Here is a 19,970-nt window from a genome sequence, read left to right as displayed (position 1 = left end):
TCAAGCTCTTATTCATGCAAACACTAAACTAAAAACTAGGAAAACAGTAATTGCTTGGGTTGCCTCCCAAAGAAGCACTTGTTTTTCGTCACTAAGCTTGACGTACCTCTTCTTTACCTTATGGAGGCTTGAAAAGAGTATGTTCCTCCCGACTAGATATTGCATAGCTACTTCCCTTAAACCAAAAATTTGCTTGCCGGGGTGGAATATTTGTTGGATAGTCCAACCATCTTACCTTTGGCCTCAAAGGAAACAATTTGGGTTGGGAATTGTCCAAGCTTAGCACAGGTGGGTCATTGGATGGCTTCAATCTCCTACCCACATCTTCTTCCAAACCCAAAATCTCTTTCTTGCAATTTATGAATTGATGAATCCCAAAGAGAGATGCGTGTTCCATTACCTTAGTAGTTGCTTCTTCTTCAATTTCAACTTGAAAACAATTTGTCTTCGCCAACTCTCCTTGCATCATTTCTTGCTCACAAACATACGGTCCACTCAAACAATCATCATATTGAGTGAACGGTTCTTCATGTATCCTCTCGATCTCGACAACATTATGCTCGTTCCGTCCCACTTCTTCATTGTCATTCACTACCACATCTTCTCTACAAGGAACTTGACTTGCTTGCTCAAATACTTGTTGTTCCTTGGAGAGTGTGTCAAGTATCCCTCCTAATTGATGCTCAAGGTTTTTATAGGAGGCTTCATGGCATCTTCGTGTGGTCTCCATATTTTGGACACAGACATCGGATGCTTCAATAAAGTTAGCTAATACTCTTTGTAACTGAAGTGCATCCTCGCCGAGTATCTCACCCCTTTGACATTCCTCTTGAGGTGTCTCCCAATGTTGTTCACCATTATTCCATAATAAGTTTGGGTAGCCCACTTCAATTGGATGATAAGTGTTGTAACATGGAATGTTTTGTTGTCGTGAAGTAACAATTCTATCAACCTTTTTACTGAGAGCTTCGACCTGCAAATATAGAGCAACGACTGGGTTAATCATCATTTAAAATCCTTGCAAGAAAAAGTAAGACATGACAAAAGAAAACAAATGAGAATGATGGAAGAATAAGAAAGTGTGAAATAATTTTTTTTTTTTTTTTTAGAACAAATCAAAACGGTGATAGAGAAGAGATGTGAAATAGAATGAAGGGTAAATAGCTAAGAAAACAAAGTGCAAAGTATCTCTAAACGCCTAGCTCCCCGGCAACGGTGCCAAAAACTTGACAAGTTCCCCTTGCGTATATCCCGCAAGTGCACAGGTTTGTCGAAGTAATAATCCCGAGTGAGCGGGGTCGAATCCACAGGGAGTAGGGAGTAAAGACACTTAATTCGATTCTTAGCTATGTGGAGTATCAACAATGATAAGTGTGATAATGATTCAATTATCAACAATTAAAAGCAACAAGTAAGAGAACAAAAGTAAGGAGGAGGCAAGGCAATTGATAAAGATGGGGTACTCGGATGATGCTTCACCTAGAAAAATCGTTTCAAGTGCAAGAACTCTCTATTATGCTTCCTAATCAATGCAATGGTGAGTCGTGGAAATCCTTACATACATATTCCCAAATCTAAGGTCAACTATGCCTAACTCTATACATGTCCCGGAGGAGAGATTAAATAACCTCTCAACCTCGCACTCGAATAAAGTTGCAATGAGCTCTAGTGATTCCAAGTGATAAATCGCTTCCTAATTATAGACCTAACCCTTTGGTCCAGGCGGAAGGTCCCTAGCCACAATTAAGCCTTAGATACTAAGATCTCCTCAACGCTTCACTCCATTGCACGCGTGACAAGGTCCCCTTGCTTATATCCCGCAAGTGCACAGGTTTGTCGAAGTAATAATCCCGAGTGTGCGGGGTTGAATCCACAGGGAGTAGGGTGTAAAGACACTTAATTCGATTCTTAGCTATGTGGAGTATAAACAATGATAAGTGTGATAATGATTCAATTCTCAGGAATTAAAAGAAACAAGTAAGAGAGCAAAAGTAAGGAGGAGGCAAGGCAGTCGATAAAGATGCGGTACTCGGATAATGCTTCACCTAGGATAGTCATTTCAAGTGCAAGAACCCTCTATTATACTTCCTAATTGATGCAATGGTGTGTCATGGAAATCCTTACATACATAGTCCCAAATCTAAGGTCAACTATGCCTAACTCTATACATGTCCCGGAGGAGAAATCGAACATTCTCAACACCTCGACTCGTCGATAGAGTTGCAATGAGCTCTAGGGATTCCAAGTGATAAATCTCTTCCTAGATTTAGACCCTAACCCTTTGGTCCGAGCGTAAGGTCCCTAGCCACAATTAAGCCCCTAGATACTAAGATCACCTCAACGCTTCACTCCATTGCACGCGCAACTAGGCCCCAGCGAAGGTTCATCCCTTAGACCATTCACTCTATTGTGGCCGCAAAGAACTCATGGAACGAAGGTAGAATCTATCACGTCAGAGGTGAAAGGGGACGCTCCTGTACCTCTCGACTCACCCTCTCAACCCTCTCCAACCTAGCTTTGTCTAACGCTCGTGGTGTGTCACTCACTCACAAGGTTACCAACAAGAACTCTCAACCCTAGTGTCACTCTAGGGGAAATATTCATACAATCAAGCATTCAAGGTTGGAACTCACAATAAACATCAATTTATTAGAAGCATAATAAAGAAGTTCAATGAAATGAATACATTCTAGGGTTCACAATCACCCAAGTACCCACTAGGGGTTTAGCTCTCCATAGAGCTAAGTACAATCAAAGAAATCAAATGTAAAAGCAATGAATCCATAAAGAAACCCCCTCGATGGTCGTGTCGATGGTCTTGTGGAAAGTCCTCTACTCGTCATCAAAGGATTCCTTCGTCCGGTATAGGATACGCCTCGATCGAAGCTACCCTACCAACCTTCTTCCTAATGGAATCACGATGTCGAAGCCGTAGAACCTCTCCAAAACCTTGGCCAATACCCCTCGAAACCCTAGCCAAAGCCCTCTCGCAAGTTGGGAAAAAGATGGAGAAAAGAATACCAAAATCGGGGCTGAATCAGCTTTAAATAGGGCTCGAATCGGGCAACTCCACGGGCGTGGATGATACACGTGCCCGTACGGAATTTCCACACGGGCGTGGATAATTTCCACACGCCCGTGTGGATTCTCTGTTTCTCTGGTTTCTCGGCCGGTCGTGAGCGATTGCTTTCGCTACGTCTTCGACCTGAATAACTTCCCAATTCCATACTTTCATCGGTATAACGCAAACGGGCACACGTTCACGTCGTGAATCACTTGCTTCTTCAATGATATATATGTTGGTGGAGCTCCTGTTCTTGTATGCATAAGACGGAATGCTCGAGTGTGACTGCCTTTATGCCCCTCCAAATGGATGTACTCACTTGCATGTGAGGAGATTGGCACACACTCTAGCATCTCACACCTGTCCTATGTCTTTGCGTTTGAACCTTAGCAAGATCTCCTCCAAAATAGGTGCATTATGATCCACATTGGCCTATTTCCTTCATACTCAGCCTCACAACCATACCTGCATAAAAGTAACATAAAAACACACATATTAATGTAAAAACCTGAGAAAAGTAATGCTCAACATAAAGAAAGAATGCTTCGCATTCATATCACACAAGCACTTATCAAACTCCCCCACACTTAAGCTTTTGCTTGTCCTCAAGCAAAAATTAAACATTCTGTGCATCAATGAAGAAAATATTGAAAGTGCTTGGCCTTAGGTTCACCAAAGTATACAAAGATAGCATTTTACAAGTAAGGAAAATTTAAACACTAAATACGAAAAAATCAATGCTCTAGCTAAAAACTTGAATCAAAAAGGACAACAAACCCGAATTTCGTGTAAGTGTGTGAACTCACTCAAAACAACCCAAGTTATACTCCTCAAAGTTGTAAGTACAAGGGACTTATTTATCTACAAAAGTGATAAAAATTTTAAACAATAGTAGTAGCTTCACACATCCTCTAAGGTAGCCCTTTCCAAAGCGGCCGCTAAGGTGGCATTCACACTTTCGAGGTGGTAGCTCTTTCCACCCAAGTTGTAGCTTTCACTCATCCTATGAGATATCTCTTTCTCTCATTAGGGCATAACTAGTATCCGACTTGTGAGAGTAGCTTCATACTTCATAGGTGGTAGCTCTTTCCACCCAACGAACACAAATAAACAATAAAACTATTTTATTCCTTCTTTTCATTTTCCATTTTTTTTTTCAGAGTTTAACACAAAAATTAAACATAACTAGTCCCTTTAACATCAAACATGAGTTTCCAGTAGAGTTCAAAGAGTGAGTCCTAAGTGTAAATCGGGCAAAAATTCCTAAAATTTTAAGCAAGAACTAGAGCATGAAAACATTCAATGTTAACAATTCTCCTAGACTTAAGAATACAAACATTGCAACTAAGGTGAACCGCCATCGGCTATGTGAGCATATATCAATCAAGAACAATAGAAAAGATGTGCGCATTATGAAACTACCCCCCACACTTAAGTTGTACATTGTCCTCAATGTACACATGCAAGCTCACTCAAAATATATCATTCAAAAATAGATGTGGGAGAAAGCAATCAAAACAATAGTCCCCTGACTCCTAGTGTTTCGTTTGATGAAGCTAATTCATTGGGAGTATTGTTCCAACGGGTTGTGAAGCTCGTACGGCCAAGTGCCGAAGCACCTTGACCGTGCCCATGACTAAGTCTCAATTTCCAGGAAGACAAGACCATCTGCACGCATACACGAGGGGGTTCAGTGAAGCTCAAGAAAAACAAAAATAACTCGAGTGTATAAAAGATGAAACAATGAATACAACCCGATAATGCAAAATAACATAAACTCAGAAGGAAAATCCTTTCTGAATGAACAAGTCTAAAAACAAGAAAATAAGATAAAGTAAAATGCATGAAAGTAAAAGAAAGGTCAAGTGTCGGAGTCGCTCTCGGGCTCCGTTGCTGCTGCTGCTGCTGAAGTGGAAGCATATAGTGGGTCCTCCGGTGCTGGGGTCGAGGATGGAGGTGTTGGAGGTACTAGCGGGACCTGAAGAGCCCTCGGCTGCAGGACAAATGATGAGGCAATGTCTCGCTCTAGGATCTGCTGTAATATGTTGAAACATGCCATGAACTCTGTGTACTGAGTGGCCTGCGTAGCCCTAATCTCGGCAACCTCGGGTCGGACCACTCCTATAGCATTCTCGAGCCTCTCAAAGCGATCATTGGCTCGAGAAGGTGAAAACATACGCACTGGGGTGGTTCCTCGGCTGCTGGAGGTGCCTCGGTCTCCATCGATGCGGGCTGAGGCTCGGGGGCGGACTGAGATGCCCCGGCGTCATCACCTTCATCATCAGCTATCTCTGGGTCTGGTAGGACTAACGCAAAAACCCCTGTCCGAACCCTGCCGACCATGCCCATCAACCGCATAGTTTCTAGACCCAGGGTAGCGGGTACACTCATCTTCTCGGCCCCGCGAATCGAATCCAAGAGACCCATGCCCAGCACTAATCTCGTAATGTAAGGGCCTGAGAAGATCGCTCCCAGTCTAGCATACTATCCCTGATGTCTGATGTAATCATCCAGGATGTGCCCTAAGTGGATCGGTACGCGCTCTACAATCGAGTACAAGTATAGCAACTCCTGACGGCTCAAGACACCAGTACTGTCGCCACGGCCATTCACCGACCTACTCATGATGGCGTGCAAATATCTGTAGGCAGGTTGGAAACACACGTGGCCTTGGACACCCCCGGCTCATACTGACCTTGACCACATAGCACTCTGTAAGCTCTTTGCGGGGTCAAGGTTCCAGGATAATCAGTAGGCAACTGTGCATACTCCTCTGTAGCTATGAATGCCTCCTCATATAAGCCAAGTAGTACGGAAAACTGCGTAATGCTCAAGCTATGGTGGCGTCCAAACACTCTGAACTGAATGGTGCCCAAACTGTCGAAGCTCGCATACGCTCTATCAAACTCGAACGAGGAGAGCACCTCCAGTGTAAACTCTCCGATTGCTGGCTCTCTAATAGTCAACAACTGCCGCCAACCACCATATGAAACAAGGTCCTCAACCTCATCAGCGAACTCATCTCCCTGCTGAAGATCTCATAGTATAGTCGTGTCCAGGAATCGAGTCTGTCCGAAGTGGAGTCTCGATAAGCGCTCATAACGGACCTGATGTTCGGGAATCGCAAATCTCATACCCTTGAGCTCAGAGGATGACTCACGTGGCCTCTTATCAGCTTGCTTCTTTGTCCTAGGTGCCATGATCTGCCAAATTTAAACAAAAATTAGTCAACCAAGTTGATAAAACAATACTGTAGAAATCCACACTGTCGTGTGGAATTTATGCACGCCCGTGTAGATTCACGGGCCATGAGAACCGCACGGCCAGGCATCAACAATCCAAAAATACAACTCAATAATATCTCTAACTTCGTTCTACACATAAATCATTGTTCTAATTTAAGAAACGAAGCATTATTAACCAGATTAATCAATAGAAATCATGAATTGACGAAGAAGATGATGAAAAAGGATTTACCGACGAGGAGGAGTAAGAAAATGAAGAGCCGGCCGGAAAACTTCGCTATAATCCCACTAAACTGACGCTATGCACTCGGAGAATAGTGTGAGAGTGTTTTCAAGTGAAAAGGAGTTGTGAGGAGGGAGAGAAATCATCCTCTTTTAAACAGAACTCGCGACTTTTGACGTTCTGTGCATCCACACGGGTGTGTGGAAATTCCACACGCCCGTGCGCCTCACTTCAAAAGCTCCACAGGGGCGTATGCACGCCCCTGTGCGCTCTCGGGAAAAACTCTCACTGACTTAGAATGACCTCCCACGGGCGTGCGGAAGATATCCACGCCCGTGCGCCAGACCCACAGGGGCATATGCACGCCACTGTAGCTTCCCTGGACATCCGAGAAAGATATCAAGTCTTCCACACGCCTGTGCGGAAATTCCCCACGGGCGTGGACATTCACAAGCCCAAGTCACAGGGGCAGCCGCACGCCCCTGTGTGTTCTAGGGATGGGGGGAGCAACCTGCAAAGTTTGGCACGGGCGTGTGGAAATTACCCACGCCCGTGTGTGGTTCACAAGGTCACCCACAGGGGCGAGTCCACGCCCCTGTGCGTTCTCGGGAAAATCTGCCCAACTCTGCAGGAATTCACACGCCCATGCGAAAATTACGCACGGGCGTGCGCCTGTCGCATGGTCGTCCACAGGGGCAGCCGCACGCCCCAGTGCCCTCTCTGGATGAGTTTACAGTACACATCCACGGGCATGCGGAAATTCCCCACGCCCGTGTGTTTTCTCCGGATGACTTAGAAAAACCTGCAGGCTCTACAGAAATATTCTGAACATGTTGACACACTCATAGCCTGCCCTATTATGCAAAATTTACTAGATAAAAACACAAAATAGAACTCAAATGACCAAACTTCGCCAATTCGCAACAAAACACACAATGAATTCTTTTAAAACCCCACAATAAAATCTCAGCACAAGCATTCAAAAATTGTAACACCAACACTTAACAATTTATTCATGCAAACAAACTAAACTAAAAGGTACGAAAATAGTAAACACTTGGGTTGCTTCCCAAGAAGCGCTTGTTTAATGTCACTAAGCTTGACGTATCTTTCTTACCTCGCGGGGGTTTATGAATGAAGGTTGGCCTCTTACCCATAACTTGAAAGCATGATGAGCAAAGTCTCTTGAGGGTAGAGGGTGTACTATCGGGCTTCGGACCACCTAGCAATCGTTCGTCCAACTTCCTTGGCTCATGTACGTCTCCAATAGTCTTGGGGCGTTTTCGGTGGCGTCTCCTAGCCCTCTTCATTTTCCGGAGCACCTTCTTCAAGATCCCCGGGGTAAATGTTTCCTCTCCATTCGAACCAAGCATCATTACTTCTTCATTGCTCTCCTCTTGGTCGAACAAACCTTTATACGGATCCAGGTTTAACATTTCCTGTATATATTTATCAACAATCTCATCAGTAGTGTCTAGAAAATACAAAGTGTCATCAAAATCGAGAGAATGCTGCATGGCTTCAGCAAGGCGGTAAGGGAGCTTATCGTCTCTGACTCTCAATGTGAGCTCTCCGCCGTCCATGTCAATCAATGCTTTGGAAGTCAGCAAAAATGGTCTTCCAAGTATCAAGGGTACATCAGCATCCTCATCGACATCTACCACTACGAAGTCAACCAGAAAAATATACTTGTCCACCTTGACAAGCACGTCTTCAATGATGCCTCTCGGATGTCGTACTGTTCGGTCCGCCAATTGTAAAGTCATCTGAGTAGGCCTAGGCTCACCCAAGCCTAGCTTTTGGAAGAAAGTATATGGCATGACGTTGATACTTGCCCCTGAATCCGCCAATGCCATTTCCTCACCTAAGTTACCGATGTTACACGGAATAATGAAGCTTCCTGGGTCCTTTTTCTTGTTCGGCATGTTCTTTTGCAACACTGCCGAGCATGAAGCATCAAGCACCACTGAAGCACTCTCCTCCAATTTCCTCTTCTTGGTCAATAGGTCTTTCAGGAAATTCGCATACTTAGGCATTTGAGCCAAAGCCTCAACAAAAGGAATGTTGATATGGAGTTGCTTGAACAAACTTAGGAACTTCTTATAATGTTCATCCCCTTCGTCATTCTTCAATCTAGAGGGATAAGGGATTCTTAGCTTGAAAGGTGGGGGTGCCACCTCTTTCTCTTTGTTTGCTCCCTTCTCAACCTCTACAACCTCGGGTGCGTGTTTTTTCGGCTTCTCACTCGGAAGCCTCCCTTCAACCTCACGACCGCTTCTCAAAGCGATCGCCTTCACATGTTCTCTCGGGTTGGTTTCCGTGTTGCTTGGTAAACTCCCATATGGCCTTTCGGAAAAAGATTTCGCAATTTGCCCCACTTGATTTTCAACGTTGTGCAAGGAGGCGGTGTGATTGCGAAGTGTAGCCTCGACTGATTCAAACCTTGTATTTGCCGATTGAACAAATCTAGCCAAGTGCTTCTCCAAATCCGTCATTCGGGTATCCAAGCCTCGAAATTGCTTTTTCCACTTGAGGGGCTTGTTGTTGTTGTTGGAACCCCGATGGCCCCATGGTCTTCTGTGGTCCTTGATTACTCCATGAAAAGTTGGGATGATTCTTCCAACCTGAATTGTAGGTGTTGCTGTATGGATTCCCTTGAGGTCTCATTCCATTACCTACAAAGTCAACATTCTCAACTGAAGAAACATCACCAATGACGATTGGGCAATCGGAGGGAGCATGTCCTCCACCACAACCGGTGCAATTGGTCACGGCCGCAACTCTATTCGAAGCTATAAGATCCAGCTTCTTACTCAAACTCTCCACTTGGGCCGCCAATGAAGTTACCGCATCAATTTCATGTAGACCGGCCACCTTTTTCTTCTCCCTAGCGTTCCACTGGTAGCTATTTAACCCCATTTCCTCAATCAATTGACGAGCCTCATCGGGGGTCTTGCTACCTAAGGTACCTCCTGCCGCCGCATCCAAGAGTTGCCTTGTACTCGGGTTCAAACCATTGTAGAAGGTTTGAACAATCATCCACTCCGGGAATCCGTGTTGCGGACACTTGCGCAAGAGTTCCTTGAACCTTTCCCATGTCTTAAATAGAGACTCCAATTCCAACTGCGTAAAGGATGAGATCTCATTCCTAAGCTTTGCTGATTTTCCGGGAGGGAAGTAATGGGCTAGAAAAGCTTCTACCATCTCCTCCCATGTAGTGATTGATGCTCTAGGTAATGAGTGTAGCCACTGCTTCGTTTTCCCCTTTAAGGAAAATGGGAAGGCTCTAAACTTGATGGCATCATCCGTCACACCATTTATCTTCAGCATGTCGCACACCTCGAGGAAGCTCTCTATGTGACTGTTTAGATCCTCATCAGCCAAACTGTTGAATTGTGCAGACTGCTGCAGCATATGGATGAATGCCGGCTTTAGCTCGAAGTTCTGAGCTGTAATTGGGGGACGCATAATACTCGATTGTGTCCCCAACACTGAAGGTCTGGCATAATCGGATAGTGTTTGTTGTTGCTCATTTTGTTCTGCCATGTTGTCAGATCCTCCTACTTACAAATCAGCTGGATTAGGCTGTTCTTGTACAGGTTCTTTCCCTTTCCTTCGAAGTGTACGTTTAAGCTTACTCTCCTTGCATGTTACATTACCTTAGTAGTTGCTTCTTCTTCAATTTCAACTTGAAAACAATCTGTCTTCGCCAACTCTCCTAGCATCATTTCTTGCTCATAAACATACTGTCCACTAAAACAATCATCATATTGAGTGAACGGTTCTTCTTGTATCCTCTTGATCTCGACAACATCATGCTCATTCCATCCCACTTCTTCATTGTCATTCACTACCACATCTTCTCTACAAGGAACTTGACTTGCTTGCTCAAATACTTGTTGATCCTTGGAGAGTATGTCAAGTATCCCTCCTAATTGATGCTCAAGGTTTTTATAGGAGGCTTCATGACATCTTTGTGTGGTCTCCATATTTTGGGCACAGACATCGGATGCTTCAATAAAGTTAGCTAATACTCTTTGTAATTGAAGTGCATCCTCGCCGAGTATCTCACCACTTTGACATTCTTCTTGAGGTGTCTCCCAATGTTGTTCACCATTATTCCATAATAAGTTTGGGTAGCCACTTCAATTGGATGATAAGCGTTGTAACATGGAATGTTTTGTTGTCTTGAAGTAACAATTCTATCAACCTTTTTACTGAGAGCTTCGACCTGCAAATATAGAGCAACGACTGGGTCAATCATCATTTAAAGTCCTTGCAAGAAAAAGTAAGACATGACAAAAAGAAAACAAATGAGAATGATGGAAGAATAAGAAAGTGTGAAATAATAGAACAAATCGAACGGTGATAGAGAAGAGATGTGAAATAGAATGAAGGATAAATAGCTAAGAAACCAAAGTGCAAAGTATCTCTAAACGCCTAGCTTCCCGGCAACGGCGAAAAAAACTTGACAAGTTCCCCTTGCGTATATCCCGCAAGTGCACGGGTTTGTCGAAGTAATAATCCCTGGTGAGCGGGGTCAAATCCACAGGGAGTAGGTTGTAAAGACACTTAATTCGATTCTTAGCTATGTGGAGTATCAACAATGATAAGTGTGATAATGATTCAATTCTCAACAATTAAAAGCAACAAGTAAGAGAGCAAAAATAAGGAGGAGGCAAGGCAATCGATAAAGATGGGGTACTCGGATAATGCTTCACCTAGGATAGTCATTTCAAGTGCAAGAACCCTCTATTATACTTCCTAATTGATGCAATGGTGAGTCGTGGAAATCCTTACATACATAGTCCCAAATCTAAGGTCAACTATGCCTAACTCTATGCATGTACCGGAGGAGAAATCGACCAATCACAACACCTCGCACTCGCATAGAGTTGCAATGAGCTCTAGGGATTCCAAGTGATAAATCTCTTCCTAGATATAGACCTAACCCTTTGGTCCAGGAGGAAGGTCCCTAGCCACAATTAAGCCCTAGATACTAAGATCACCTCAACACTTCACTCCATTGCATGTGCAACTAGGCCCCAGCGGAGGTTCATCCCTTAGACCATTCACTCTATTATGGCCGCAAAAAACTAGTGGAACGGAGGTAGAATCTATCACGTCGGAGAGGAAAGGGGACGCTCCTGTACCTCTCGACTCACCCTCTCAACCCTCTCCAACCTAGCTTTGTCTAACGCTCGTGGTGTGTTACTCACTCACAAGGTTACCATCAAGAACTCTCAACCCTAGTGTCACTCTAGGGGAAATGTTCATACAATCAAGCATTCAAGGTTGGAACTCACAATAAACATCAATTTATTAGAAGCATAATAAAAAAGTTCAATGAAACGAATACATCCTAGGGTTCACAATCACCCAAGTACCCACTAGGGGTTTAGCTCTCCATGGAGCTAAGTACAATCAAAGAAATCAAATGTAAAAGCAATGAATCCATAAAGAAACACCCTCGATAGTCGTGTCGATGGTCTTGTGGAAAATCCTCTACTCGTCGTCCAAGGATTCCTTCGTCTGGCATAGGATACGCCTCGATTGAACCTCCCCTACCAACCTTCTTCCTAATGGAATCACGATGTCAGAGCTATAGAACCTCTCCAAAACCTTGGCCAATACCCCTCGAAACCCTAGCCGAAGCCCTCTCACAAGTTGGGGAAAAGATGGAGAAAAGAATACCAAAAATCGTAGCTGAATCGGCTTTTAAATAGAGTCGGAATCGGGCAACTCCACGGGCAGAGCGATACACGCCCGTGAGGAATTTCCACACGGGCGTGGATAATTTCCACACACCCGTGTGGATTCTCTCGTTCTCCGGGTTTATCGGCCGACTGTGAACAATGCTCGCTACATGACTTTGCTATAGTGTTGTTACGATTGCTCGCTACGCTCTTCGACCTGAATAACTTCCCAATTCCATACTTTCATCGGGACAACGCAAACGGGCACACGTTCACGTCATGAATCACTTGCTTCTTCAATGATATATATGTTGGTGGAGCTCCTGTTCTTGTATGCATAAGACGGAATGCTCGAGTGTGACTGCCTTTGTGCACCTCCAAATGGATGTACTCACTTGAATGTGAGCAGGTTGGCACACACTCTAGCATCTAGGCCCCAGCGGAGGTTCATCCCTTAGACCATTCACTCTATTATGGCCGCAAAGAACTCTAGGAACGGAGGTAGAATCTATCACGTCGAAAGGGAAAGGGGACGCTCCTGTACCTCTCAACTCACCCTCTCAACCCTCTCCAACCTAGCTTTATCTAACGCTCGTGGTGTGTCACTCACTCAAAAGGTTACCAACAAGAACTCTCAACCCTAGTGTCACTCTAAGGCAAATGTTCATACAATCAAGCATTCAAGGTTGGAACTCACAATAAACATTAATTTATTGGAAGCATAATAAAGAAGTTCAATGAAACGAATACATCCTAGGGTTCACAATCACCCAAGTACCCACTAGGGGTTTAGCTCTCCATGGAGCTAAGTACAATCAAAGAAATCGAATGTAAAAGCAATGAATCCATAAAGAAACCCCTCGATGGTTGTGTCGATGGTCTTGTGGAAAGTCCTCTACTCGTCGTCCAAGGATTCCTTCATCCGGCATAGGATACACCTCGATCAAAGCTCCCCTACCAACCTTCTTCCTAATGGAATCACGATGTCAGAGCCATAGAACCTCTCCAAAACCTTGGCCAATACCCCTCGAAACCCTAGCCGAAGCGCTCTCGCAAGTTGGGTAAAAGATGGAGAAAAGAATACCAAAATCGGGGCTGAATTGGCTTTAAATAGGGCAGGAATCGGGCGACTCCACGGGCGTGGACGGTACATGCGCCCGTGCGAAATTTCCACACAGGCGTGGGAAATTACCCACGCCCGTGTAGATTCTCTGAAACTGTCATTTTCGGGCGGATGTGAACGGTACTATGCCAAAAATACTCCCGAATCCACTTTTCATCGAGGTAACATAAACGGGCACACGTTTATGCCGTGGATCGCTTTGCTTCTTCAATGACGGATAAGTTGATGGAGATCTTGTTCTATGTGTATAAGTCGGAATGCTTTTGTGTGACTGCCCTTGTGCCCCTCCAAATGGTTGTGCAAACTCAAATACGGGGAGGTTGGCACACACTCTAGTATCTCGCACCGAACTTATATCTTCGCGTTTGAACCTTAGCAAGATTTTCTCCAAAATCGGTGCATTGTGATCCACATTGGTTTCTTTCCTTCATAATTGGTTTCACAACCATACCTGCATAAAAGTAACATAAAAACACACATATTAATGTAAAAACCCGAGGAAAGTAATGCTCAACATAAGGAAATAATGCTTCGTATTCATATCACACAAGCACTTATCAGTGGCCTCGATGAAAAGTGTGAATTCGGGAGCATTACGGTGAAGTACTATAGCAAATCACTATAGAAATCCACACGCCCGTGTGGATGGCCGATTCCATCCCCTATAAAAGCCGTGATTTTTTTCTCATCTTTTCCTCATCTTTGGAGGCGCTCGCAGCTAGGGTTTGGAGAGGCTTTAGCTAGGTCTTTGGAGAGGTTCTACAACCTTCGATACCTCGTTCCTTTGGAAAATAGTTATGGGGGGAGCTTTCATCGGCATCGATTCACGAGGTGTACCCTAGACTTCACGAGGGAACCCTTGCAGAAGATGAGGCAACTCTACAAGACCATCGATACGGACTACGAGGGAATTTTACCTATGGATTGCATGCTTTTATATTGTATTTCATTATTGATTGTATCTTGCGCTATGGAGAGCTAAACCCCTAGTGGGTGCTTGGACTTGTAAACCCTAGGCTGATTTTGTTTCATTGACCTTTCATTATTTTCCTTTAATTGATGTTTTTAATTGAGTTCCAACCTTGAATGCTTGTTAAATTGATTTTGCCTTAGAGTGACACTAGGGTTGAGAATCTATCTTGGTAATCTTTATGGATGAGTGACACACCATGAGGGTTATACTACAAGAAAATAAGAGTATTAGAGATGGAAAATTCCATCACTGATAGGTAAAATTCTGTTGGTGATAACTTTCAGTGACGGACAATTCCGTTGGAAATTTTTGTTGCTGAAAAACAAGTGGCTAATGCTATTCCGTTGGTGATGGTGAAGTATCACCAACAGAATTTTCCATCACTAAAACTATTTATTACCAACAGAATTCTGTCTCTGATAGTCTTTATTACCAACGGAATTCCATCACTAAAAGTTTTTATTACCAACGGAATTCTGTCTCTAAAAGCTTTTATTACCAATAGAATTCCTTCTTTGATAGTCTTTATCACCAACAGAATTCCGTCCCTGAAAGTTTCATTACCAACAGAATTCCGTCTTTGATAGTCTTTATCACCAACGAAATTCCATCCCTAAAAGTTTTTATAACCAACAAAATTCCGTCTCTAATAATCTTTATCACCAACAGAATTCCGTCCTTGAAAGTTTCATTACCAACAAAATTTCATCACTAAAAGTGTTTATTACTAAAAGAATTCCGTCTCTGATAGTATTTATCATATTATTATTATTATTATTATTTTCATTTCCCGTATTACATGTAATCAAACCATTTCACAAACTCTATATAGTAAACAAAATCATTTATTCATAACAATAAACAAGTTCAATAATATTCAAACTAAATAAGTTCAATCTTTCATCATATTTTAAAACATGTTCATACATAATCAAAACATGAATAAGAAATGTAATATGTCAATTAAACTCTAGTTATGAAGCACCTAAGTTCTGTGAATCACTCTCTCATCATTCAATCATCATCATCAGTCGTATCTTCTTCTTGGCCTCTATCACTTGCCCCAAGTTGAGAAAGTTAGCATTCCGAGCAACCGTTATAGGATTTCCATAGTGACTGTTGTGCAATACTAAAAAAAACAATACAAAGTAATCTGAATACAAATCTCTTTTACGATAATGCTTCATATAGACAACAGGGAATGACCTAGAAGTTGTACAAAAAAAAAATACTTTCTCTAAGACAAACAATATATATGTATATACCTTAATAATTTTCTATGTTCAACATTCAAGTATTCTCATATTTAGAGGCCAATTTCCAACATTTGATATCTAAAGGCTAATATTAATTAGCAAGGGAAGTAGTGCATGATTATTTTTACTTTTCCCAAGACATATTCAAGCTTTCCCCAACTAATCAGACCCTTTGTGCTGAAGAGTCTCTTTCCAACTTGCTGATGCAATTTAAATTTTTAATGCAAACAGACAATAGAAACAAAATACATATAATATTTGGTGAACTAAAAGGAATGTGACCTCTAGTAGCTTCCCCTCATATACAATAGAAACAAAAACTATAATTCCTTTTGGGAGTGATTGATATTTAGTTATATGGTATATGATCATGCCATGCCAACTAAAATAACAATAGAGGCTTACACAAATAATGATCATGTCTTTGATGGCACTGCAACTTCCTGTGATAATGCTATCTCCAGCAAATACATCATAAGAAGGTGAGGTTAAACCATATATATATATATATATACATGTAACTTTAAACATAGATTGCACTTCTGAAGACCATCCGGGAAAACATAATATAATAAAAGAAAAAAAGAAGTTGCCCACAAGGATATAGCCTCCACAAATATTAAACTTTTTATATAGGAATAATGCACAAATAATAGTGAAATCAAAACTTTTGGAGTAAATATACTCATATAACTTACATTATAGGACTTTACAATAATGCCATCTGTCAGTGTGTACATGCATCGGGGGCCCAATTCAAAAAGCATCCTGGCCATCATAAGACCAGAATAAAGGGAACAACACGATTTATTAAAAGTATAGAGATAATGAGGTAGGTTATATTAGAAAACCTACAGTATCAATGATACTTCAACTGAGCATTGCATATAAAACACATCACAATCAAGAATTGAGAAGTTACTCAATGATTCTAATATCGTTAATTTCTACGTAGACATATCAGCATGTTTGAATATAATCTATTCTATATGGCACAGCTGTGAACAGGAAGTGCTATATCACTAGCTACAAACAAAAGAATAACCAAGATTATGGCATTAACAGGGTATTGAATCTTCAGTAAGTTGACCAATTGACATCCATGACAGATGAATAATGAGCCTCTAATTAGCAAAATGTAAATCATTTAAGGATCAATGAATCCTAAGCTTGCTAACTATATGAATGCAGTTTGTTTAGTGTTTCCAACTCCCGGTAACCCCTTCCTCATGTGAAGCAAGCAGAAGGCTGACAGTAAAAGAATTGAAAATTCACACTATCTCCTTATACATTTTAAAGCACTAATGTGAACAGTTCAATAAAGTGAACAATTGAATTCTTTACAATCAAAACGAATATATAATAAAATAGAACCTCTAGTTTCAAAACAAGCCTAATAACCACGATCGACAATAAATCAAAATAATCAACACCTGCATCCATAACTTGGAAGCTCCTTCACAAGACTTCATCCCATCCTCATAATCCTGCATCGACATCTCCATCACATCCAAAATCGCCTAAACCACCACAATAAACGAATCATACCCACATAGACCCCCTAAAATCATATTGAAAAGAAAAAAAAATTAGGGATCGAAAGCAAGCCTGATTGTTGGCAAGATTGGTGGAGGTGACAGAAGTGCTAGCGCAGCACCACACTCCATTAACAAAGGCGTCAGGGTTCCGAAGACCGAGGCCAAAATCGGCGAGAAATTGGTACTCTTCTGGAGCAAAGCCCAAATCAATCAATCAATGAGAGATCCGTGAAGAAGAAGAAGAAGAAGAAGAAGAAGAAGAAGAAGAAGAAGGAGAAGAAGGAGAAAAAGAAAAAAAGAAGTGAATGGAATGAGGGAAGGATTTGAAGAGGAGGGAGTGGTGGTGGGGGTTGGGGATCGGGCATGATAAACAAATGCTTATCATCGTTGCGAGGCTCACAGTGATGGAGATGATGATGTTAGTCTTGGTCTCTCTCTATGGATATTGGATAATGGAATACTATGTTAACGGGTTTAACTAGGATCCGATTTGGGAATTATTATATCCGGATCAGTTATTTAGTAGTAAACCATTTTATTTATTTATATATGTTAGTCTTGGTCTCTCTTGCTTCATACAAACATATACACACATATACATATTATATATGTATATATATTCTGTTGTTAATAATCCAAAAAATCCATTGGTGATAATATTAAATTTCGTGGATGATAATGAGAAATTCTATTGGTAAAAATAAAAGAATTGCGTCGATAATAGTAAATAATTCTGTTGGTAATAATACGAAATTCCGTTGGTGATAATTCAACATTCCATTGTTAATAATCTTAATATTCCGTTGGTGATAATACAAAATTCTGTTAGTAAAAGTGATAAATGCTGTTGGTGATAATACAACATTTCGTTGGTAATAGTACCAAATTCCGTTGGTGATAGCACCAAATTCCGTTGGTAATAATATTAAATTCTGTTGGTGATCATCTAAGAATTCCATCAATGATAATAAACAATTCCGTTGGTAAAAATGCTCAATTCCGTTGGTGAAAATACTAAATTCCATTGGTGATAGTCTAAATATTTCATTAGTTATAATACAAAATTTCGTTGGTAAAAGTGATAAATTCCGTTGGCGATAATACAACATTCTGTTGGTGATAGTACCAAATTCCGTTGGTGATAATTCAAAATTTTATTACAAATATATTAAAAAAATATTTTAAAGCTTAGGAAAAATTAATAATGTTCACCAATGGAATTTCGACGGAATATATCAATGACGGAATATTCCGTTGGTGATAATATAATATTTCGTCACTAATGTCTTCGTCGGTTCAAAATCCTTTCCGTTACAAAATCCGTTAGTGATATTAACTTTCACCCACGGAAAAATTCTGTTGGAAATATTCCGTCTCTAATGCTCCTGTTTTTTTGTAGTGTTAGACAAAGCTAGATGGAGAGGGTCGAAAGGGTGAGTTGAGAGGTAGTGGAACATCTCATTTCCCTTCCGATGTGATTTATCCTACCTCCAAGTTCCAAGAGTTCTTTGCGGTCACAATAAACTAAAGTGCTAAGAGACAAACTCCACTGGGGATTATTTGTGTGAGCAATAAAGTGAAGTGTTGAAGTAATCTTTAGTGTTGGGGCTTAATTGTGACTATGGGTCTTTCGCCTGGACCAAAGGGTTAGATCTATATTAAGGAACAGGGTTTATCACTTGGAGTCCCCAAATCTTCATGCAGCCTCACACAGTGTGAGGCGTTGAGAGTATCCCTTTTCGCCGGGACATAATGTGAGCGTTAGTCACGGTTGACCTTAGGTTTGGAACCGTGTGTCTTAGGATTTCCATGACTCATTAGACATCAGTTGTGAGACATAATGATTGGTCTTGCACTTGAAACAATAGTCCTAGGGTGAGCAATGTCCGGGTGCCCCATTTTCTATTGATTGCCTCTCCTATTATTCTATTGCATCTCTTTCTTCTTTACTTTATTTCTATTTGCATTGATATTGTTCACACCACTCTTAATTCATCTTCACTATAGTTAAATAGCAATACTTGTGTTTCTGAGCATTTTTCCATGTGGATATGACTACCCACTCACAAGGGTATTTTATTATTTTGATAACCCATGCACTTATGGTAAACACAAGCGCAAGGGGTGTGTCAGTCTGATCTACCACAAATTGCCTCCATATTCGCTTCTTCGGCCCTAAAATGCAATTAGATCTCATGGTGAACAAAAGAATGAAATTCTATACTAGTTTGGCACTAAACATATCATATTATATGCTAGATGTAGTGCAAATGATATATAAAACATGCATGCATATTCAAGCACTTATCATGTATGTTTATCTTTGATCATGTTTGCATTGTGTAAAGGACATGAATCCATTAGTATCATTGGGTTCTTGAAACTTGTATTGTCGCATATTTATACCTTTGGAAAAACCTTGATATATTGTGACTTGTATGATACTTAGAACCCTTTTATCTAGTTGTTGAATTTAATGCTTCCCCTGTGTTATCATCGTACTCAATACTTTTCTATTCCGTACTTGTGATATTATGTTCAGTTTTGTGTAATCCAGGGAATTATTAGTCTTGTAGTGACTCAAGAGTTGAGTGGAGTGAGAGTCCCTCCTCAGGTTGTCACTGTGGTTGTCAAGTGTCGGTCCTACAGGACGGAGAATGACAAGTTGGGTAATAAATGACCCAACTCATGCATTGGCACCATGTGTTACACCTCTCAACTCAAGTATCTCATTTATACATTCATTGCCCTTACAAGACTTGGAATTGACATCATTTTGACTATGAAAACCCAAAAAAAAAGGAAGGGAAAAACTTATCCAAGTTTGAAGAAGAATGAGTAAAAAATCTAGT

At 41.4% G+C, this 19,970-nt stretch overlaps 1 non-coding gene across 1 annotated transcript; it reads left to right on the top strand.

Moving 5' to 3' along the window:
* The first annotated feature begins 9,581 nt into the window (after window positions 1–9,581).
* LOC120274197 lies at window positions 9,582–9,688 on the top strand. The gene has a single exon (XR_005540732.1). It is a non-coding gene; the product is annotated as a small nucleolar RNA R71 (small nucleolar RNA).
* The last annotated feature ends 10,282 nt before the right edge of the window (window positions 9,689–19,970 follow it).

This window comes from Dioscorea cayenensis, chromosome 12, assembly GCF_009730915.1.
Source record: "Dioscorea cayenensis subsp. rotundata cultivar TDr96_F1 chromosome 12, TDr96_F1_v2_PseudoChromosome.rev07_lg8_w22 25.fasta, whole genome shotgun sequence".
Classification (NCBI taxonomy): domain Eukaryota; kingdom Viridiplantae; phylum Streptophyta; class Magnoliopsida; order Dioscoreales; family Dioscoreaceae; genus Dioscorea; species Dioscorea cayenensis.
This window is presented reverse-complemented; position numbering and strand designations above follow the sequence as displayed.